At 31.8% G+C, this 25,484-nt stretch overlaps 1 protein-coding gene across 1 annotated transcript in view; it reads right to left on the bottom strand.

Annotated features, from left to right (window-relative positions):
- jing overlaps positions 1 to 25,484 on the bottom strand; it is a 292,781-nt gene that overhangs the window by 86,921 nt on the left and 180,376 nt on the right. The window lies entirely within an intron of this gene.

Genomic DNA, 25,484 nt, shown 5'->3' with positions numbered 1-25,484 from the left:
GGTCTCGAAGGCCTTTTTTTCTATCCTTCACCATGAGTGGCAAGGGTATATATAAGTTTGCCACTCAATTTGTAATTTCTACATTTTTCATTTGCGACCCCACAAAGTATAGTATATATTCCGAATCGTTATAGATAGCGAAGCCGATATAGCAATGTCCGTCTATGCGCCTGTCTGTTTACAAACATGATTGATACATCAATATATCAAGAATTCTTCCCGCTCGGTTGATATTTAAAATCGGCCTACAAATGGCAGAGATATAACAAAAAACGGGACAGCCTCGATTTTTGGCCTATTTTTTTTATCTATATTTGGATTACTAAGTTATTAATATAGACAATATGGATATCTAATGGTAGATATTTCAAAGTCCATTGTAACGATGGATGTCAAAATCGGGAAAAATATTTTTTTTTACTAATAAATTTAAAAAAAAATTGGAAAAAAAAATAAAAAAATTTTAATTTTTTTTTTTTAAATTTTGTATTTCAGAGCATAATTTGGTTAAGGGTATATAAGATTCGGCATAGCCGAATATAGCTCTCTTCTTTGTTAATCTTCGATTGGAGTGAGACTGACTTCAATCGTAGGTGTTTATATAGTTTTGAATTAAAGTTAGATTAGCTTCTATCGTTAGTTAGTAAGTCTGTCATTAGTGTCAGTCGTTGGTTAAATTAGTTACAGTCGTAGGTCTTTATATTGTTTTACATACATATTTATGTACATAAGTTAGAATCCCAAATCTTTATAAAGTCATTAGTAATTTTGGAAAAACTAATTATATTTCAAAATGTCCTTTCCATAATTTCATCAAAGATCACATCTCTTTATCTCTATCTACCCATTAAAGCATAAAACATCTTTTAACCAAATAAAATAATATTGAATAAATTTTACACACTCGTTCTTGCCACAGATGACAAATTTAATGGAAATTAAAGCAACAACGAAGCAAGAAGACAAATAAATTTAACTCCCTGATTAAAAAGATGTAATGAATATTAAAAACAAGATAAAGAGACTCGACAACAAAAAAAAATCTAAAATAAAACTCAAACACACAGATGTTATCATACTTTTACAGAAAGTCAGACAGACATACACACGCACAAACAGTTGCAAGTATGGATATTTTATTAAACACATGAGCCTGTTCCTACCACCCTTCGTCTCTCGATCACTACCACGACCCTTTCCTTTTAATTTTACAGTTTTACAGGCTGATTTGTTCCCCCTAGGTTGATGGGTTTATGTTTTTTTTTTCATTTTTGTTTAATTCTATATTGTTGAGTTGAGCTGTAAAACGTGCAACACGCGTCACACTGTTTTTGGCACGCATCACACAGCCAGTTTGTTGAAAAAAATGGAAAACAGCAACAACAAGTTGAATTTACACATCTCACATGAATGTTTCTGTGTGTAGATGTGTGTGTTTAAATGGGGTACATTTTTGTTTCAGGAAACTCAGTTATTTTACACCCCTTTCTCTGAATTCTCTTTGCAACTTCTACTTACACTCTCTCCCCTTTTTGAAAGTGCACAATGCACAAGATGAAACAAAACAAAGAAATCGAACAAAACAAAAAAAAAAAACAAAAAAAAAACTGGTCAAGCGGCCTTGTGCCTTATATTAATGAGGAAGATGAGGCCTGCTGACCAGAAAACAACAACTACAACCAAAAGAGGAACCAAAAACACACAGCAGCAGCAACAACAAAAACAAGTTCTTTGTTACAAAACAGAACCAAACAAGTTTTTTGCTTTTATTTTCCTTTTTTTGGTGTTTAGATTAAAACGGCAACAACAACAACAACATTGTTAAGGATGAAAACAGGAATTTATGCAAAACAGCAACAACTACAACAAAATTAACACACGTTGTTTTGAAAAAGGGTAGATTATTTTAAACAATATTTAAATTGGTAAAGAAACTGTGTGAATTAAAGTCCCCTCTAAGTTTTAATTTTTATTTGCATAAAATATAAAATTACAACATCTCAGATGAATTATGCAAATGCAACTTGTTAGCGAGGCCTTAGAAACCAGAGTTCTAGAAACGATTTAAGCAGATTTGACTTCTCACCAACCGGTACCACAGTCCTAATGATGAGGAAAACGTGTGCCAAAGTATGTTTTTCTGTATTTCTGTAAAGACTTACGATTGAAGCTAATCTAAGACTCTATAAAGAGACCACGATTGAAGCTAATCCAGGACTTTATAAGAAGGCCGCGATTGAAGCCAACCATAGACTTTATAAAGACCTATGATTGAAGCTAATCTAAGACTCTATAAATACTTACGATTGAAGTCAATCCATGAAGCTAATCCAAGACTCTAAAAGGAGATCGCGATTGAAGCTAATCTAAGACTAAAAAAGACCACGATTGAAGCTAATCCAAGACTCTAAAATGAGACCACGATGAAGCTAATCTAAGACTCTATAAAGAGACCACGATGAAGCTAAGATTCTACGATTGAAGCTTATGTAAGACTCTAAAAAGAGACCACGATTAAAGCTAAGACTCTGCGATTGAAGCTAATCTAAGACTCTATAAAGAGACCACGATTGAAGCTAATCTAAGACTGTAAAGATACCAGGATTGAAGCTAATCTAAGACTTTAAAGACCTACGATTGAAGCTAATCTAAGACTCTACAAAGAGGCCACGATTGAAGCTAATCTAAGACTAAAAAAGACCACGATTGAAGCTAATCTAAGACTCTACGATTGAAGCTAATCTTAGACTGTAAATATACCAGGATTGAAGATAATCTAAGACTCTATAAAGACCTACGAATGAAGCTAATCTAAGACTAAAAAGGAACACGATTGAAGCTAATCTAAGACTACGATTGAAGCTAATCTAAGGCTGTAAAGATACCAGGATTGAAGCTAATCTAAGACTATAAAGACCTACGAATGAAGCTAATCTAAGACTCTATAAAGAGACCACGATTGAAGTTAATCTTAGACTCTATAAGGACCTACGATTGTAGCTAATCTAAGGCTCTATAAAGGCCTACGATTGAAGCAAATCTTAGACTCTAAAAAGAGACCACGATTGAAGCTAATACTCTACGATTGAAGCTAATCTAAGACTCTATAAAGAGATCACTATTGAAGCTAATCTAAGACTGTAAAAATACCAGGATTGAAGCTAATCTAAGACTCTATAAAGAGACCACGATTGAAGCTAATCTAAGACTCTATAAAGAGACCACGATTGAAGCTAATCTAAGACTAAAAAAGACCACGATTGATGATAATCTAAGACTCTATAAAGAAACCACGATTGAAGTTAATCTTAGACTCTATAAAGACCTACGATTGAAGCTAATCTAAGGCTCTATAAAGGCCTACGATTGAAGCTAATCTAAGACTCTAAAAAGAGACCACGATTAAAGCTAAGATTCTACGATTGAAGCTAATCTAAGACTCTAAAAAGAGACCGCGATTGAAGCTAATCTAAGACTCTATAAAGAGACCACGATTGAAGTTAATCTTAGACTCTATAAAGACCTACGATTGTAGCTAATCTAGGACTCTATAAAGAGACCACGATTGAAGCTAATCCAAGACTCTATAAAGAGACCACGATTGAAGCTAATCTAAGACTAAAAAAGACCACGATTGAAGCTAATCTAAGACTAAAAAAGACCACGATTGAAGCTAATCTAAGACTCTATAAAGAAACCACGATTGAAGTTAATCTTAGACTCTATAAAGACCTACGATTGAAGCTAATCTAAGGCTCTATAAAGGCCTACGATTGAAGCTAATCTAAGACTCTAAAAAGAGACCACGATTAAAGCTAAGATTCTACGATTGAAGCTAATCTAAGACTCTAAAAACAGACCACGATTAAAGCTAAGATTCTACGATTGAAGCTAATCTAAGACTCTAAAAAGAGACCACGATTGAAGCTAATCTAAGACTCTAAAAAGAGACCACGATTGAAGTTAATCTTAGACTTTATAAAGACCTACGATTGTAGCTAATCTAGGACTCTATAAAGAGACCACGATTGAAGCTAATCCAAGACTCTATAAAGAGACCACGATTGAAGCTAATCTAAGACTCTATAATCATAGACTCTATAAAGACCTACGGTTGTAGATAATCTGAGACTCTTTAAACACCTACTATTGAAGCTAATCTAAGACTCTATAAAAACCTACGATTGAAGCTAATCTAAGGCTCTATAAAGACCTACGATTGAAGCTAATCTAAGACTACAAAGACCTACGACTGAAGCCTATCTAAGTTTCTATAAATACCTTCGTTTGAATCAAAACTTTAACTTAAATCTTTCTCATACAATTTTTTTAATTTTATTCTTGAATAAAATACCCCTACTGTGCTTCATTATTAAACAAAATACGGAAGCCAGAAAGTATGTATTAGACGAAATTGTTTTTTTGTTATTGTCCCCCTGTATTGTTGGGTATTTGCTCGTTTTTATGTGTATGCATTGTGTAAAAACCCGACCTACCTAACGAACCAAACACGAACCTACTACACAAATCTACATAAATGATAAAACGACAGACCGGTGGTTCGTCCACCGAACCCGACCGGCTGTTTTTACAAACATCATCCTTTTTAAATGGGGTCGCAAGATGACTCTCAACTCAACATCAGGATATTTTTAAACTTACAACAGCCAACAATTATTTAACTGATGTTGTATGTGTTGTTGTTGCCGCCGCTGTTTATTTTTGTATTTGTATGTATTTGAAAATATATGTATTTTTGTATTTATTTGCGGGTCGGGTTTTTATGCGAGTGCAAAAATGTCAAGTTCAGTTCAATAACATTAAATGAGAGGTAAAGAAAAAGCAACAACACAAATACAGGAACTCTAGCAAACACATTCATGTTCATAAAAGGTACAAAAATAATAAGTAGAAACGACTAAACGTCTAACTAAACAAACGAATGATGGAACGAACGCATGAACAAACGAACCAACGAAGGACAGACAAATAGTATAAAACAACAATAACAACAGCCACTACAGCATTTAATATGAAAGTGTAAATGTTTGAACAGAGACCGAAAGGAAAAACCAACAATAGCAACAACATAAATTCCGTTATTTGTTGAGAATCATAATGAATATTAATAACTAGCAGACCCGGTGCGCTTCGCCACCCCAATTAGAAGAATGAAATAGTACTATTAAGTCTCCCTTTGTGAATCTAATTGTAAATGTCTAATTTCATATTTCTGGGTCCATTATTATAGAAAATGCTAAAGAAAGTTACCACTAAAGTCACCTTTTGTGAATTCAAATTCATTTAAAATCATGTGTGCCTAAAATTATTATAAAATATTCAAAAAGTACCATTGCAATAAGGAAATAGTACCATTGATTATCACTTTTAAATTCGCATTCACTAAACCATAACCCGTCAAGCTTGAATTTTAGATTTGTATATCATTTCCTATATTATCAACTAATTTTGTTTCTATAATACTTAAGATTTAATAAATTATCACAAAACCGAAACCGATCGGTTTTTAATTTTTTAAAACCGAAACCGCGGTTTTGAAATTCTTCGATTTTTTGGAAAGTCTAGGTCCATTGTTATAGGAAATTCAAAAAAGTACCATTAGAATATATAAAAAGTACCAAAAATCCCCCACTTGTGGTTTCCCACTCACTCGGGTCCATATAAGCTTAAATTCATGGCTTTAGGTTCATTGGTGTAGAAATTACAAAAAGTACCATTCGAATAAAGAAAAAGTACCAAAAAGTCTCCCCTAGAATTCTAACTCACTTAGGACCATGTATGCTTAATTTCATGTTTTTAAGTCCATTGCTATAGAAAATAAAAAAAAAGTACCATTAGAATAAACAAAAGGTACCATGAGGTATCCGCTTGAATTTTCAATCACTTAGGACCATATACGCTTAATTTCATATTTCTAGGTCCATTATGTTATAGAAAATTCAAAAAGTACCATTAAAATATAGAAAAAGTACCAAAAAGCACCCACTTGTAGTTGCTCACCCACTCGGGTCCGTATAACCTTTATTTAATGTTTCTAGGTTCATTGGTGAAGAAATTACAAAAAGTACCATTTTAATAAAGAATAAGTACCAAAAATTCTCCCCCTAGACTTCTCACTCACTTAGGACCATATATGTTTAATTTCGTGTTTCTAAGTCCATTGTTATAGAAAATTCAAAAAAGTACCATTATAATATAGAACAAGTAAGAGTGCTATATTCGGCTGTGCCGAATCTTATATACCCTTCACCAAATTATACTTAAATTTTAAATATTTTTAGGTAAACAAAATTTAATTTTTTTTAGTGGTTTTTTTTCATTTTTTTGAAAAAAATTTATTTTAAATTTTTTTTTTTTAAATTTAATTTTTTTTTTTTTAAATTTAAAATTTTTTTTAAATTTTTTTTTGGTTTTTAAAATTTTTTTTTTTGAAAAAAAAAATTCGGGTTCAAAATTTTTTTTCCCGATTTTTACCCATTGTAGGTCCAACTTAATATGGTCTTATATACGTCGTTGCAAATGTCTTTGAAATATCTATCATTAGATATCCATATTGTCTATATTAATGTCTTAGTAATCCAGATATAGGTCAAAAATTGGTCAAAAATCGAGGTTGTCTTGGTTTTTTCCTCATATCTCAGCCATTTGTGGACCGATTTTGCTGATTTTAAATAGCAAAATTCTCGAAAGCATGTCTGACAGAATTATTGAAGATTTGGATCCCGAAGATATCTGGGGTCTTCAGAAAACTGATTTCAACAGACAGACAGACAGACGGACAGACAGACAGACAGACAGACAGACAGACAGACAGACAGACAGACAGACAGACAGACAGACAGACAGACAGACAGACGGACATGGCTTAATCGACTCCGCTATCTATAAGGATCCAGAATATATATACTTTATAGGGTCGGAAATGAAAAATGTAGAAATTACAAACGGAATGACAAACTTATATATACCCTTCTCACGAAGCTGAAGGGTATAAAAAGTACTAAAAAGTATACACTTGTGGTTTTCCAGTCACTCGGGTTCATATAAGCTTTATTTCATGATTCTAGGTTCATTGGTGAAGAAATTACAAAAGGTACCATTCGAATAAAGAAAAAGTACCAAAAAGTCTCCCCTTAGAATTCTCACTCACTTAGGACCATATATGTTTAATTTCATGTTTCTAAGTCCATTGTTATAGAAAATTCAAAAAAGTACCATTAGAATATAGAAAAAGTACCAAAAAGCAGCCACTTGCGGATTCCCACTCACTCTGGTCCAGATAACCTTTATTTTATATTTCAAGGTTCATTGGTGAAGAAATTACAAAAAGTACCATTCGAATAAAGAAAAAGTACCAAAAAGTCTCCCCTAGAATTCTAACTCACTTAGGACCATGTATGCTTAATTTCATGTTTTTAAGTCCATTGCTATAGAAAATTAAAAAAAAGTACCATTAGAATAAACAAAAGGTACCATGAGGTATCCGCTTGAATTTTCAATCACTTAGGACCATATACGCTTAGTTTCATATTTAGGTCCATTATATTATAGAAAATTCAAAAAGTACCATTAGAATATAGAAAAAGTACCAAAAAGCACACACTTGTAGTTTCCCACTCACTCGGTTCCATATAAGCTTTATTTCATGTTTCTAGGTTCATTGGTGAAGAAATTACAAAAAGTACCAATCGAATAAAGAAAAAGTACCACAAAGTCTCCCCATAGAATTCTCACTTACTTAGGACCATATATGCTTAATTTCATGTTTCTAAGTTCATTGTTATAGAAAATTCAAAAAAGTACTATTAGAATAAACAAAAAGTACCAAAAAGTCTCCCCCTAGAATTCTCACTCACTTAGGACCATATATGCTTAAATTCATATTTCTATGTCCATTATTACAGAAAATTCAAAAAGTACCATTCGAATATAGAAAAAGTACCAAAAAGTAGATTCCCACTCACTCCGGTCTTTATTTCATGTTTTTAGGTTCAAAAAAGTACCATTAGAATATAGAAAAAGTACCTAAAAACCCACACTTGTGGTTTTCCACTCACTCGGTTTATATATAAGCTTTATTTCATGTTTCTAGGTTCATTGGTGAAGAAATTACAAAAAGTACCATTCCAATAAAGAAAAAGTACCAAAAAGTCTCCCGCTAGAATTCTCACTCACTTAGGACCATATATGTTTAATTTCATGTTTCTAAGTCCATTATTATAGAAATTTCAAAAAAGTACCATTAGATGAACAAAAAAGTACCTATAGTACAGTTCACACATTATGGTACCTAAATATTATCCCCTATTCCTAACACTAACTTCACTCAAATAAATATCAGCTAACTTTAATGTCGATAACTGAAATAATTTAAAATTTTAAAAAAGTACCATTAGGAGAAAAGTACCAATTTCCCTTTTCTTACTTGAACACCCCTCAAGTTTGAAATTTAAAAATATTCCATTTTGCCAAAATTGTTTATGCTATAGGCATGTATCAAAATATTAAAATCTGTGTTAATGTGCCCAAGAATAAATATGTTTTAAAAAAAGTACCAAACTGTTTACCCGGATTTGGCCCAATATACACCTTGGTACTCGAGTTCCAAATAACACGCTGTTAGTTAATTTTTGTATGAATCCAGGAACCAACGTTAAAAAAAATTATCATAATTGGCTTAATAATTTCAAATATAATGTATTTTCCCGATTTTATCCCCTTTTTGGTACCTTTTTTATCCCCATTGAGGTGGTACAATTTCATTCAAATAAATTTCTGTAACGTGGTGGGAGCTCATAATAAAATATTCGTATGTCTATGTCAAATTATAGAAAAACATATTTTATGAAAAAGTACCAAAAATTAACACAATTTTTATCCCTTAAAGGTTCGAATTTCCAAAAAGTACCAAACTTATATTTTTTATTTTTTGTTAATTAAAGAATACGATTTAAAATTTGTTTCTATGTTTATTGGTTTAAAAGATACATATGGTGCAAAAAAAGTACCAAAATACAGTTTTTACCCGTTTTCTCCCCTAAAAGTTTCGAATTTCCAAAAAGTACGAAACACCTGTCAGCTTATTTTTTAAATGGAGTAACATGCTATTTTAAGTTTTTTTGTATCTTTATTAGTTTTGAAGATATAAGGTTACCGAATTTACCCGTTTTTACCCTTTTTTACCCCCTAAACGTTCGAATTTCCAAAAATCCCTTCTTATCGGATCGTTTTGGGGAGGGAGGAACCCACAGTTAAAATTTCGTGATTCTAGCTTCAGCCGTTTGGGCTGTGCGATGATGAATCAGTCAGTCATTCAGTCAGTCAGTCAGTCAGTCAGTCAGTCAGTCAGTAACGTTACTCTTTTATATATATAGATTAAACGGTACCTTTTTGCCTCGAATAAATGAAGAGACGACCTAAACAGTGAGAGTAAGGGATAGAGAGTGAAATTTTGAATGTATGTAGTAGAAACATATACAAAAACTTAAAGTTGTGATAACAATAAAGTCAGTGACAGCAATTTTAACAAATTTGTAGCACTTAATTAAAGTTTCAATGAAATAGAGGGAGAATGGTGGGTTCTACAATATGAATTAATTATTAATATTAATATGATACACATAAACTACTAAATGTGTATGTTTAAATGAAGAGTTTTTAATGGATAACATTTTTAATTTAATTGAAAATTTATTATAGCGTAATTTGTTATAAAATGGTTATAATCAATTAATCAGAAATATGAAAATGGTTCAATAAAATTCGTCAGAAATGTTTTAATTGGCATGAGTTTGCAGGTTTTCCTTAAATAGTTTGTCTATGCAAAAATCGGTTTAGTCCTTTTATCAGTTGTTGATATCTTAGGATGTGGCCTCTTCTCGATGTTTTGAGTGACAAAAAAGTTAACTTGATTAGATCTATTTTGTCTTAAAAGGTCCATATAGGCGTCACTGGTGTTTAGTTTCGGGCCTTGTTGGGATTTGAAGAATCATGAGTGGTTTTGATCACCATTTCCGATAAAATCAGTTTGAGGACCAAAAGTTCAGGTAATATTAGATAAATCCAAGTGAAGCTTAGTCCCAAATATGCCTCAAATTCACGATAAGACTCTTAAATAGATCTTGGAATAAAAGTCCTGACACAACAATCAATTTTCTTTTTAAAACGAAAAACGACAATGATAGAATTTGCAAAATTAGTAAACAATCAGTGATCTGGCAAGGTGCTGCTTGAAGCTAATTTAAGATTCTATAAAGACCTACGAATGAAGCTAATCTCAGACTCTGTAAAGAGCCACGATTGAAGCTAATCTAAGACTATAAAAATACCATAATTGAAGCTAATCTAAGACTATAAAAATACCATAATTCAAGCTAATCTAAGACTCTATAAAGAGACCACGATTTAGCAAATCTAAGACTCTATAAAGACCTACGATTGAAACTAATCTACGACTCTATAAAGACCTACAATTGAAGCTAATCTAAGACTCTATAAAGAGACCACGATTTAGCTAATCTAAGACTCTATAAAGACCTACGATTGCAGCTAACCTAAGACTCTATAAAGACCTACGATTGAAGCTAATCTAAGACTCTATAAAGACCTCCAATTGAAGCTAATCTAAGACTATAAAAATACCACGATTGAAGCTAATCTACTCTACTCTATAAAGACCTACGATTGAAGCTAATCTAGGACCGTAAAGAGACCGCGATAAGAGACCATAAAGCTAATCTAGGACTCTATAAAGAGACCACGATTGTAGCTAATCTAAGACCCTATAAAGACCAACGATTGAAGCTAATCTAGGACTATAAAAATACCACGATTGAAGCTAATCTAAGACTCTATAAAGACCTACGATTGAAGATAATCTAGGACCGTAAAGAGACCACGATTGAAGCTAATCTAGGACCGTAAAGAGACCACGATTGAAGCTAATCTAAGACTCTATGAAGACCAATGATTGAAGCTAATCTAAGACACTATAAAGACCAACGATTGAAGCTAATCTAGGACCGTAAAGAGACCACGATTGAAGCTAATCTAGGACCGTAAAGAGACCATAATTGAAGCTAATCTAAGACTCTGTAAAGACCAACGATTGAAGCTAATCAAAGATTGTATAAAGAGACCAGGATTGTAGCTAATCTAAAACTCTATAAAGACCAACGATTGAAGCTAATCTAGCACCATAAAGAGACCACGATTGAAGCTAATCTAGGACCGTAAAGAGACCACGATTGAAGCTAATCTAGGACTCTATAAAGAGACCACGATTAAAGCTATTCTAGGACCGTAAAGAGACCACGATTGAAGCTATTCTAGGACCGTAAAGAGACCACGATTGAAGCTATTCTAGGACTGTAAAGATACCACGTTTGAAGCTATTCTAGGACCGTAAAGAGACCACGATTGAAGCTAATCTAAGACTCTATAAAGACCAATGATTGAAGCTAATCTAAGACTCTATAAAGACCAACGATTGAAGCTATTCTAGGACCGTAAAGAGACCAGGATTGAAGCTAATGTAGGACCGTAAAGAGACCACGATTGAAGCTAATCTAGGACCGTAAAGAGACCACGATTGAAGCTAATCTAGGACCGTAAAGAGACCACGATTGAAGCTGATCTAAGACTCTATAAAGACCTACGATTGAAGCTATTCTAGGACCGTAAAGAGACCACGATTGAAGCTAATCTAAGACTCTATAAAGACCTACGATTGAAGCTAATCTAGGACCGTAAAGAGACCACGATTGAAGCTAATCTAGGACCGTAAAGAGACCACGATTGAAGCTATTCTAGGACCGTAAAGAGACCACGATTGAAGCTAATCTAGGACCATAAAGAGACCAGGATTGAAGCTGATCTAAGACTCTATAAAGATACCACGATTGAAGCTATTCTAGGACCGTAAAGAGACCACGATTGAAGCTAATCTAAGACTCTATAAAGACCTACGATTGAAGCTAATCTAGGACCGTAAAGAGACCACGATTGAAGCTAATCTAGGACCGTAAAGAGACCACGATTGAAGCTAATCTAAGACTCTATAAAGAGACCACGATTGAAGCTATTCTAGGACAGTAAAGAGACCACGATTGAAGCCAATCTAAGACTCTATAAAGAGACCACGATTGAAGCTAATCTAAGACTCTATAAAGACCAACGATTGAAGCTAATCTAGAACCGTAAAGAGACTACGATTGAAGCTAATCTAGGACCGTAAAGAGACCACGATTGAAGCCAATCTAAGACTCTATAAAGAGACCACGATTGAAGCTAATCTAAGACTCTATAAAGACCAACGATTGAAGCTAATCTAGAACCGTAAAGAGACTACGATTGAAGCTAATCTAGGACCGTAAAGAGACCACGATTGAAGCTATTCTAGGACCGTAAAGAGACCACGATTGAAGCTAATCTAAGACTCTATAAAGACCTACGATTGAAGCTAATCTAGGACCGTAAAGAGACCACGATTGAAGCTAATCTAGGACCGTAAAGAGACCACGATTGAAGCTATTCTAGGACCGTAAAGAGACCACGATTGAAGCTAATCTAAGACTCTATAAAGACCTACGATTGAAGCTAATCTAGGACCGTAAAGAGACCACGATTGAAGCTAATCTAGGACCGTAAAGAGACCACGATTGAAGCTAATCTAAGACTCTATAAAGAGACCACGATTGAAGCTATTCTAGGACAGTAAAGAGACCACGATTGAAGCCAATCTAAGACTCTATAAAGAGACCACGATTGAAGCTATTCTAGGACAGTAAAGAGACCACGATTGAAGCCAATCTAAGACTCTATAAAGAGACCACGATTGAAGCTAATCTAAGACTCTATAAAGACCAACGATTGAAGCTAATCTAGAACCGTAAAGAGACTACGATTGAAGCTAATCTAGGACCGTAAAGAGACCACGATTGAAGCTATTCTAGGACCGTAAAGAGACCACGATTGAAGCTAATCTAAGACTCTATAAAGACCTACGATTGAAGCTAATCTAGGACCGTAAAGAGACCACGATTGAAGCTAATCTAGGACCGTAAAGAGACCACGATTGAAGCTAATCTAAGACTCTATAAAGAGACCACGATTGAAGCTATTCTAGGACAGTAAAGAGACCACGATTGAAGCCAATCTAAGACTCTATAAAGACCAACGATTGAAGCTAATCTAGAACCGTAAAGAGACTACGATTGAAGCTAATCTAGGACCGTAAAGAGACCACGATTGAAGCTAATCTAGGACCGTAAAGAGACCACGATTGAAGCTAATCTAGGACCGTAAAGAGACCACGATTGAAGCTGATCTAAGACTCTATAAAGACCTACGATTGAAGCTATTCTAGGACCGTAAAGAGACCACGATTGAAGCTAATCTAAGACTCTATAAAGACCTACGATTGAAGCTAATCTAGGACCGTAAAGAGACCACGATTGAAGCTAATCTAGGACCGTAAAGAGACCACGATTGAAGCTATTCTAGGACCGTAAAGAGACCACGATTGAAGCTAATCTAGGACCATAAAGAGACCAGGATTGAAGCTGATCTAAGACTCTATAAAGATACCACGATTGAAGCTATTCTAGGACCGTAAAGAGACCACGATTGAAGCTAATCTAAGACTCTATAAAGACCTACGATTGAAGCTAATCTAGGACCGTAAAGAGACCACGATTGAAGCTAATCTAGGACCGTAAAGAGACCACGATTGAAGCTAATCTAAGACTCTATAAAGAGACCACGATTGAAGCTATTCTAGGACAGTAAAGAGACCACGATTGAAGCCAATCTAAGACTCTATAAAGAGACCACGATTGAAGCTAATCTAAGACTCTATAAAGACCAACGATTGAAGCTAATCTAGAACCGTAAAGAGACTACGATTGAAGCTAATCTAGGACCGTAAAGAGACCACGATTGAAGCCAATCTAAGACTCTATAAAGAGACCACGATTGAAGCTAATCTAAGACTCTATAAAGACCAACGATTGAAGCTAATCTAGAACCGTAAAGAGACTACGATTGAAGCTAATCTAGGACCGTAAAGAGACCACGATTGAAGCTATTCTAGGACCGTAAAGAGACCACGATTGAAGCTAATCTAAGACTCTATAAAGACCTACGATTGAAGCTAATCTAGGACCGTAAAGAGACCACGATTGAAGCTAATCTAGGACCGTAAAGAGACCACGATTGAAGCTATTCTAGGACCGTAAAGAGACCACGATTGAAGCTAATCTAAGACTCTATAAAGACCTACGATTGAAGCTAATCTAGGACCGTAAAGAGACCACGATTGAAGCTAATCTAGGACCGTAAAGAGACCACGATTGAAGCTAATCTAAGACTCTATAAAGAGACCACGATTGAAGCTATTCTAGGACAGTAAAGAGACCACGATTGAAGCCAATCTAAGACTCTATAAAGAGACCACGATTGAAGCTATTCTAGGACAGTAAAGAGACCACGATTGAAGCCAATCTAAGACTCTATAAAGAGACCACGATTGAAGCTAATCTAAGACTCTATAAAGACCAACGATTGAAGCTAATCTAGAACCGTAAAGAGACTACGATTGAAGCTAATCTAGGACCGTAAAGAGACCACGATTGAAGCTATTCTAGGACCGTAAAGAGACCACGATTGAAGCTAATCTAAGACTCTATAAAGACCTACGATTGAAGCTAATCTAGGACCGTAAAGAGACCACGATTGAAGCTAATCTAGGACCGTAAAGAGACCACGATTGAAGCTAATCTAAGACTCTATAAAGAGACCACGATTGAAGCTATTCTAGGACAGTAAAGAGACCACGATTGAAGCCAATCTAAGACTCTATAAAGAGACCACGATTGAAGCTAATCTAAGACTCTATAAAGACCAACGATTGAAGCTAATCTAGAACCGTAAAGAGACTACGATTGAAGCTAATCTAGGACCGTAAAGAGACCACGATTGAAGCCAATCTAAGACTCTATAAAGAGACCACGATTGAAGCTAATCTAAGACTCTATAAAGACCTACGATTGAAGCTAATCTAAGACTGAATAAAGAGACCAGGATTGTAGCTAATCTAAGACCCTATAAAGACCAACGATTGTAGCTAATCTAGGACCGTAAAGAAAGCACGATTGAAGCTAATCTAGGACTGTAAAGAGACCACGATTGAAGCTATTCTAGGACCGTAAAGAGATCACGATTGAAGCTAATCTAGGACCGTAAAGAGGCCAGGATTGAAGCTAATCTAAGACTCTATAAAGAGACCACGATTGAAGCTATTCTAGGACCGTAAAGAGACCACGATTGAAGCTAATCTAAGACTCTAAAAAAACCTGTAATTAAAGTTAACTCAGTTAAACTCAGAATTTATCCCATCTACAATGGAAGCTAATCTTAGACTCTATCCCACCTACAATTAAATCTAAACTGAGATCTCATTGAAAATGACTTGATTGTCTTTCAAAATACTGTCGATGAAGATTAATCAGCTTTTGCTGGTTGGTGTTGGGACTTGCGATAAATCCAAGATCTTGTAAAATTGATTTTGCAAAGAAATACCATGTGTTTCTATGTTGTGATAGGACTTTTGTTGTGGAAAGAGGGTCTATACACTGGGGAAAAACTTTCGGTTGACAAAAAAAGTCGTTGAATTTAAAAATATTTGGCTGAGTGAGACTCGGCAGTTAAAGGAAATACTGAATTCAATTGAATTCAGTTCTTATATGAAGTTCTAGGAAATTGTGTCGGAAAAAAGAATTTATATATTTTTTTATAGAAAAATACTATTTTGCAGGATGTTTTATCATAATTAACCTCTAAAGAATCCTACAATTCCTTTTGTTTTTGTTTATTTTAAATATAGCAACATTAAATGTTTTCCTTTTAAATTATTATGTCAAATTAATGTATTTACATTTATCAATTTAAATTTCCCTAAACATTTAAAGCTGTTTTTACATAATTTTTCCTTGTAAATGACTTTAAACTGAATTTTTTTGCCACTTTCCGTTTAACAATGTGATTCTTGGAAAAAATATTGCGCGCGCAATATTCAAGTACAAAAAAATTCGTAAATTTTTTTACACTTTTTTTTCCCAACACAAAAAATAAAGATATATAAATAAAATAGACTAAAAAAGAAAAAAAAAAAAAGAAAGAAAACACTGTAAAAAAACACACACAGCATAAATTTGTAAAGAGTTTTTAAAACGAGATTTTTTGTTAGGTTTGTTTTTATCTTTTTCATTTCTTAATACAACAAGCTCTATTTCTATAGAGAAAATAGAAAAAAAGGTACAATTTTATATAAAATACACAAAAAAAAACTTTTATATGTGAAAGTAACTATACAGCCACACTTACGTTATATCTTTTAAATACAAAAGAGTCGTGAATAAACCACTCTTTATCATTATAGAGCAGAATACAAAATAAGGGGGGAGAAATTACCAAGAACACACCCTGGTGGGATGAATAAACGAAAAAAAATCGCTTAAAATCCCACCAAATATCTGCTCTACACACAGAAGACAGACGACGACTTCAAACTACATCACCATCACACATTGTAAAAATTTCCCAGTATTTTTGCTATTTGTCAGATGCACAAGGAAGAGCATATTTACATGCTCAATACTCATGATTTTGTTGGATGATGAGTCTCTATTTTCCTTTCTCTGTTCGCCACCTGCGCATTAAGGACTTGTCTCTTTTTGTTTTTTTTTTGTTTTGCTTATTTTTGCCTTCATTTTCTTCTTGTTTGAAAATCACTTCCTGTTTGGAGGAAAATTTTCTAATGGCAAATACTTGTAGGTTAGAATGTTTAAATTTAATATTAAAATAGGTACATAGCTGCTGCTAAAAGGGCCATAAAGAGAGGGAAAAGGTGCATGTTAGAAAAGTTTAGTGGAAATCCTGGCAATAAAAATAATTTAATTACAAAGTGGTTTAGTAATAAAATTACAAGTTTTATTTTCATGTATTTTTGTTACAAACTAAAGTTCTTTAAAAACAACAACTCCCTTTAAAAGAGACATGAACTACAATCTTGAGAAGTTGAAGAAGATACAGGTCAATGTCTCTAAATAAGGAAAGCTAAACAAGATTTTTAAAGAGATCCAAGAAAGGTTTAATAATTCCGCTTTATTTTCCTTCTCCAAACTTTTGTTTGGAAGTTGGATGGTTTCCAGACAAATACGTAACAATTTCTTAGACAAAAATCAAGGAATTTCTACAAAGGAAGCCAGCCAGAAACACCCATAACTCAGAAAACAAATGCTCGGAATATTTTAACACCTCAAGAAGTAGTAAGAACTTTTTGTAATTCTAAAATCTGGAGAAGTTGAAGAATCTCAAATTAGCTTGTCTTTATTGTCTTAGATTAGCTTCAATCGCGGGTTTTTATAGAGTCTAAAATTAGACTTTAATTAGGTGCAATTTGCAGGTCATTAATCGTAGGTATTTCTAGAATCTTAGGTAAATTGCAATTGTTGGAGTTTATAGAGTCTTAAATTAGCTTCAATCGTTGGTGGGATTGTCTTAGATTAGCAATAATTCAAGGTCTTTTTAGAGTCGTAGTTTAGCTTCAATCGTAGGTCTTCCTAGAGTCTTAGATTAGCTTCAACCATGGTGTCTTTATAGAGTGTGAGATTAGTTTTAGTTTAGCTTCAATCGTGGTCTCCTTATATAGTCTTAGATTAGCTTCAATTGCAGGTCTTTTTAGAGTCTTAAATTAGCTTCAATCGTAGGTCTTTCTAGAGTCTTAGATTAGCTTCAACCGTGGTCTCCTTATATAGTCTTAAATTAGCTTCAATTGCAGGTTTTTAGAGTCTTAGATCAGCTTCAATCGTAGCTCTTTATAGAGTCTTAGATTACATTCAATCGTGGTCTCCTTATATAGTCTCATATTAGCTTCAATTGCAGGTCTTTTTAGAGTCTTAGATTAGCTTCAATTGCAGGTCTTTCTAGAGTCTTAGATTAACTCCAATCGTAGGTCTTTCTAGAGTCTTAGATTAGCTTCAATCGTAGGTATTTCTAGAGTCTTAGATTAGCTTCAATCGTAGGTCTTTATAGAGTCTTAGATTAGCTTCAATCGTAGGTCTTTGTAGAGTCTTAGATTAGCTTCAATCGTGGTCTCCTTATATAGTCTTAGATTAGCTTCAATTGCAGGTCTTTTTAGAGTCTTAAATTAGCTCCAATCGTAGGTCTTTCTAGAGTCTTAGATTAGCTTCAATCGTGGTCTCCTTATATAGTCTTAAATTAGCTTCAATTGCAGGTTTTTAGAGTCTTAGATTAGCTTCAATCGTAGGTCTTTATAGAGTCTTAGATTAGCTTCAATCGTGGTCTCCTTATATAGTCTTAGATTAGCTACAATTGCAGGTCTTTTTAGAGTCTTAAATTAGCTCCAATCGTAGGTCTTTCTAGAGTCTTAGATTAGCTTTAATCGTGGTCTCCTTATATAGTCTTAAATTAGCTTCAATTGCAGGTTTTTAGAGTCTTAGATTAGCTTCAATCGTAGGTCTTTATAGAGTCTTAGATTAGCTTCAATCGTGGTCTCCTTATATAGTCTTAGATTAGCTTCAATTGCAATTTTTTATAGTCTGAAATTAGCTCCAATCGTAGGTCATTATAGAGTCTTAGATTAGTTTCAATCGTGGTCTCCTTATATGGTCTTAGATTAGCTTCAATTACAGGTCTTTTTAGAGTCCTAATTTAGCTTAAATCGTAGGTCTTTATAGAGTCTTAGATTAGCTTCAATCGTGGTCTCCTTATATAGTCTTAGATTAGCTTCAATTGCAGGTCTTTTTAGAGTCTTAGATTAGCTTCAATTGCAGGTCTGTTTAGAGTCTTAGATTAGCTTCAATCGTAGGTCTTCATAAAGTCTTAGATAATCGATGGTGGGATTATCTCAGATTAGTCTTAGGATATTTGGCTTTGGTGTCGATTCGGTTGGTTGGCTAGGCTTCACATACGATCTCTTACGCTTCGGGTTATATTCGGTGCAGAAAATTATTTTCTTTTATAACGTTCAAACATCATTTCGGACATGTAAAATCGTCTTTCAAGGTCTCCCAGCTTCAATTCGTATGGTACCAAATTTCGCCACTTTTTGATGAATCCTGCTGCTCTCAAAATTGCTGCTTGAGTTGCTCCCAATGCTTTTTCCAGCTCTTGTTGAGTTTTATAATAATCTTCATGGAGTAATACCTTCAATTCTTGGTCTTCAAACTTTTTTGGCTGGCCTGGGCGATCTTTGGCTTCCGAAAATAACACTTCTCGCTGGAACACATTCACCATAAGCTACGGTAAGCAATCGGTGTGCTTCAGCGACAGATTTTTCATGGTTCTTACTTATAACAAGATCATTTGTTGCAATAAAATAAAGACTTCTAAGCATGTCTGTCCATCTATTTGTAGGAATTTTGTGTGATTTACTGTTCCTAGATATAAAGGAAGAAGGACTATTGTGCTGTAAATTCTACCCTGTTAACACACACAGTGATCCTCATTATAAACTAAGTAACCATAAATAATCAGTTTATTTATTGTTTAAATATAATTAAATAAAATTCTAACGCAACCTTTATACACTAGCAAAAATTGTTAAATTTTACTAAATCCTTTTCTTAATTGGCCACCTTATTATAGACTTACAAGATCATTAAGAGATCTTTAAAATGTTCAAAGAAATTTCTTCAAAAAATTCTCTTTAAAGCCAGCAAAAGGAAAGCAATAAAAAGTATTTATATTTATTGTTTTACCATCTCCTATTTAAAATTTTCTAAATCATTTAATCTTTAAAAATTCTTTATCTCGAACATTCTAAAATCCTAAAAAAAAGATACCTAGAAACAATCCATAAAAACCAAAGAATTAAGATCGTTTTACACTACAAATGCTCGTTTGCTCTTCTTGCATTAATTTCTCTTGTTTTTCCCCAACAAATTTCCTTTGAATATGAAAACAATAACAAATGTTTGTATGTAAGTAAGTAGAGTGAGTAGTAAATAAGAGTTTTTACAACGAAATCCCATTAAAAATTCATTGGTAGAGTTTTAAAAAACAACAACAAAATTAAAAATTCCTACGAACTGGTTTCGTATGCTACACACAAACACACACACAAACAACAACACAACACGACAGGCCAACAAACGAGTCGTGAGTAATAATAATAAGAAGAAGAATCTATACAACAAGAAAGTAAAACAAAACAGCTGTTTTTTGATATTGTTGGTTTATTTGTTGTTGTAAAAGCAAGTTTCTTCTTCTTTTTACGAAATGCATTTATAACTGCAACAAAAACAACAACAACAATAATAATAAACAAGAAATGCAATAATCAAACAGCAGGTATTCAATTCTTGCAGCCAAAATAAAATACAACAAAAATAACCTGATTTTACAGAACAGAATAACAACAGCAACAACTACAAATGAAATGAATGTTTATATTAAATATTACTATTGTAAAAAACAACAACAACTAGCAAAGATCAGGGGTGTTAAGTAGATGGTACAATACAAAAACCTAATGGGAATTACTATGAGCAGAACATTTGAATGAATTCAATAGAAATTTTGAAATTCTTAAGATAAATTTGTTTAGGAAATTTTTAAAATGAGGATTAGTTTTTCTTATTTTAAAAAAATATCTATGTATGTACCTTTTGCAAAGCAACAGATGTAAATGATTAAGGATATTTTTTTAATCAGCGTGGTAAAAGTTGTTGGATGTAGATAATTTTTAAATATAACTACTGTAAATATAGAAAATAGTATCATTATAGACTACTAACGGACCCGGCGAACTTCGCCTCGCTCCAATTTTAAGCCTTCACACAAAATTTGGAATAATAATACAACATTTCGCATTTTCCGCAATTGTCCATGATTTACACTAAGAACTTTCTATTGTTTGATTTGTAAAGCCATTAAGGAATAATTTCAAAATTTCATACAAAAACTTGATTTTCGATTTTTCCAATTTTCCGAATTCTCTGAAGGTATTTTTCAGAATTTTCTTCCGTAAAATTTTTACAGAAATCGGCCCAGTCGTTCTCATTTTATGAATTACTATACATTTTTTACACCATTTTTATATATATGGAAAAATTCTAAGAAAAATTTTATGTTGCACATATTTCTGTTAAGAGAAAATTATGTTAGCTGTATTTTTGTTAATAAAAAGAACATGTTTCATTTAAAAAAAATGGTGGCAGATACATTTTTGCTATGAAAAATGTATGCTAAAAAATTTATGTCAGACATACAATTATTTTTAAGACATATTTCTCTTCGTAAAAATTTATGTCAGACACATACTTGTTAAGAAAAATTTTTACCACACATATTTATGTTTAACAAATTTATGTCAGACATATTTCTGTTAAGAGAAATTTATATTAGATGTATTTTTCTTAATTAAAAAAAGTGTCACACATATTTCAGTTAAAAAACATATTTCTGTTAAATTAATTTATCTCAGACATATTTCTGTTAAGAACAATTTATGGCAAACGGTTTAGTTAAAATATTTTTATATCAGACATATTTATGTTAAGAAAAATTTATGTCATACATATTTTTGTTGAGGAAAATGGTTATCAGACATAAGTTTGTCAAACACAGAAATTTATGTCTATGATAAGAAAAATGTTAGACATATTTCTGTTAAAATAAATTTATGTCAATGTATTTTTGTTAATAAAAAATATGTTTGCTAAGAACAATTTATGTCAGATTTATTTATGGTAAAAAAAGTAATGTCAGACATATAATTATATTTAAGACATATTCCTCTTCGTAATAATTTATGTCAGAAACATATTTGTTAAGATAAATTTGTATCAGACATATTTCTGTTAAATAAATTTATGTTAGGCATATTTCTGTTAAGACAAATTTATGCCAAACATATTTTTGTTAAGTAAAATGTATGTCAGGCATATTTCTGTTATGGGACATTTATTTCAGAAATATTTCTGTTAAGAGAAATTTTTGTCAGATGTATTTTTGTTAATAAAAAAGTGTCACACATATTTCAGTTAAGAAAACATATTTCTGTTAAATTTATTTATATCTAACATATTTATGTTAAATAAATTTATGTCAGACATATTTCTGTTAAGAAAAATTTATGGAAAACAATTTTTTTTAAGAAAACTTTAACTCAGATATATTTCTCTTACGAAAAATATATGTACATATATCAAAATTTATATTTATGATAAGAAAAATGTCAGACATATTTCTGTTAAGAGATATTTATGTCAGATGTATTTTGGTTAATAAAAATTATGTCAGACATTTTTTAGTTAAAAAAGACTTATGTCAGACATATTTCTGTTAAGAGAAATTTATGACAGATATATTTCTGTTGAAGTAAATTTAGGTGAAGCATATTTTTTTAAAGCTAATATATTTAAAACATATTTCAGTTAAGAAAAATTTATGTTAGATATATATCTATAAAACGCTGTATTGAAGACATATTTCTGTTAAGAGAAATTTATAGCAGATACATTTCTGTTCAGGGAAATTTATGTTAAACATATTTACATTAAGAAAAATGTATATCTGACATGTTTATGTAAAGAATGACCTAATTCTGTTAAGATAAATTTATGTCAGACATATTTCTGTTAAGAAAAATTTATGGAAAACAATTTTTTTTAAGAAAACTTTAACTCAGATATATTTCTCTTACGAAAAATATATGTACATATATCAAAATTTATATTTATGATAAGAAAAATGTCAGACATATTTCTGTTAAGAGAGATTTATGTCAGATGTATTTTGGTTAATAAAAATTATGTCAGACATTTTTTAGTTAAAAAAGACTTATGTCAGACATATTTCTGTTAAGAGAAATTTATGACAGATATATTTCTGTTGAAGTAAATTTAGGTGAAGCATATTTTTTTAAAGCTAATATATTTAAAACATATTTCAGTTAAGAAAAATTTATGTTAGATATATATCTATAAAACGCTGTATTGAAGACATATTTCTGTTAAGAGAAATTTATAGCAGATACATTTCTGTTCAGGGAAATTTATGTTAAACATATTTACATTAAGAAAAATGTATATCTGACATGTTTATGTAAAGAATGACCTAATTCTGTTAAGATAAATTTATGTCAGACATATTTCTGTTAAGAAAAATTTATGGAAAACATATTTTTTTTTGAGAAAACTTTAACTCAGATATATTTCTCTTACGAAAAATATATGTACATATATCAAAATTTATATTTATGATAAGAAAAATGTCAGACATGTTTCTGTTAAGAGAGATTTATGTCAGATGTATTTTGGTTAATAAAACTTATGCCAGACATTTTTTAGTTAAAAAAAAATTTTGCTATACGTATTTTTGTTAAGAAAAACTTATGTCAGACATATTTCTGGTAGGAGAAATTTATGACAGATATATTTCTGTTGAAGTAAATTTATGTGAAGGATATTTTTAAAGGAAATACATTTTTTCAGTTAAGAAAAATTTATGTTAGATATAGATCTATAAAATGCTGTATTGAAGATATATTTCTGTTAAGAGAAATTTGTAGCATATACATTTCTGTTCAGGGAAATTTATGTTAAACATATTTACGTTAGGAAAAATGTATATCTGACATATTTATGTCAAGAATGACCTATTTCTGTTAAGATAAATTTATATCCGACATATTTCTGTTAAGAAAAATTAATGTCAAGCATTCTGCTGTTTAGACAATTTTATTTCAAATACATTTCAGTTAAGAAACAGTTATGTCAGACCTATTTCTGTTAAAAAGAATTTTATGTCAAGTATTTATATTAAGATATATTTCTGTTAAGAGATATTTATAATAGATATATTTATGTTAAGGGAAATTTATGTCAAACATATTTATGTTAAGAAAAATGTATATAAGACATATTTATATTAAGAAAGGTTTCTAATAAACATATTTCTGTTAAGATAAATTTATGTCCAACTTATTTTTGGTAAGAAATTGTATGTCAGATATATTTTTGTTAAAAAAAAATTGTATCAAAAATATTTTTGTTAAATAATTTTATGTCAGACATATTTATGTTAAGAAAAATTAATGTCAGACATATTTCTGTTAAGAAAAATTAATATCAAATATATTGGTGTTTAGAGAAATTTATTTCAATTATATTTATGTTAAGAAACAATCATGTCAGACTTATTTCTATTGAAAAAAATTTATGTCAAACATTTCTATTAAGAAAAATTCATTTCAGACATATTTATGTTAAGAAAAGTATATATCAGACAAATACATATTTCTGTTAATACACAATTCGGTTAAAAAAATTTGTTAAACATTTATGTTGGATAAATTTATTTCAATTATATTTATGTTAAGAAAAATTTCTGTCAGACATATTTCTATATAATCTGTTAAATACTTTATATTCTGCTATAGATCACAGTCTGCTTAGTCTTATTTCCCTCTTATTCCAAAACACTATGAATGAGCTGTTGTTCCCCTACTTGTTGTACTCGACATTTATGTCCTTAAAAAATTAATGGCGTCTTATTTATTGCACCTTGCTACTACTTTGATCAAAAAGGTTATTTTCAGTTGTTTCATTGTCCTTACTCATAATAAGATCCTTTGTTCCCAAATACTTGTATATATGACTGATGATTGTTTGTCTCACAGTCCGTCCGTCTATTTGTAGGGAATTGGTATGATTGTCTGGTTGACAGCTGTTTTTCGGAGTAATTGCAATTTCAATGCTAACGATTTTTTGTTCAATTTCTTTGTTGTTTTGTGTTTAATTTTTTTTTGTAAAGAAAAGGATCATGTTTTTCCTGCTGAACATCATTTAATTTTTTTGTTTATGCTTTGTTTCAGCATGCGTGTGGCGGTTCTTTACGGGTGTTGCATTTTTTATTTTACTGTTTTGTTTACAACACTAGGTGGTTATTTAAAATAATTATTTATTGATGGATTTCAATCATCTGTCAGTACATGTTTGTTTATTTGTTTGTCCGTCTTTGTGTTTTATGTTTTGGGTTTGCGGTTTTAAAGAGTGTTTTTTTGCTTCTTATTTGTCAATCATCTGTTTATAATTCTCTCCGTGTGAAGTTTTTTTTTTCAAGTATAATTGCACTTTATTCATATTTAAAGTAAACAAAAACAATTTATATAGAGGTATTACCTTCTTAAACAGACTATATTCTCACAAAACTCTGTCTGACATACATTTTTTAAACAAAAATATGTATGACTTACATTTTTTCTTAACAGGAATATATTTGACATTCACTTTCTTAAAGGAAAAATATCTGAAATAAATTTTTCTTAACATAAATATGTCAGACATAAATTAGTTTAACAGAAATATGTCACAAATATGTCCGACATAAATGTGTGTCGAAAAAAATATGTCTGACATAAATTTCTCGTCTTCTCT

This window comes from Calliphora vicina, chromosome 5 (genome assembly GCF_958450345.1).
Source record: "Calliphora vicina chromosome 5, idCalVici1.1, whole genome shotgun sequence".
Classification (NCBI taxonomy): Eukaryota; Metazoa; Arthropoda; class Insecta; order Diptera; family Calliphoridae; genus Calliphora; species Calliphora vicina.
The sequence above is the reverse complement of the archived record's forward strand: the minus strand, read 5'-3'. Positions and strand labels throughout refer to the sequence as shown.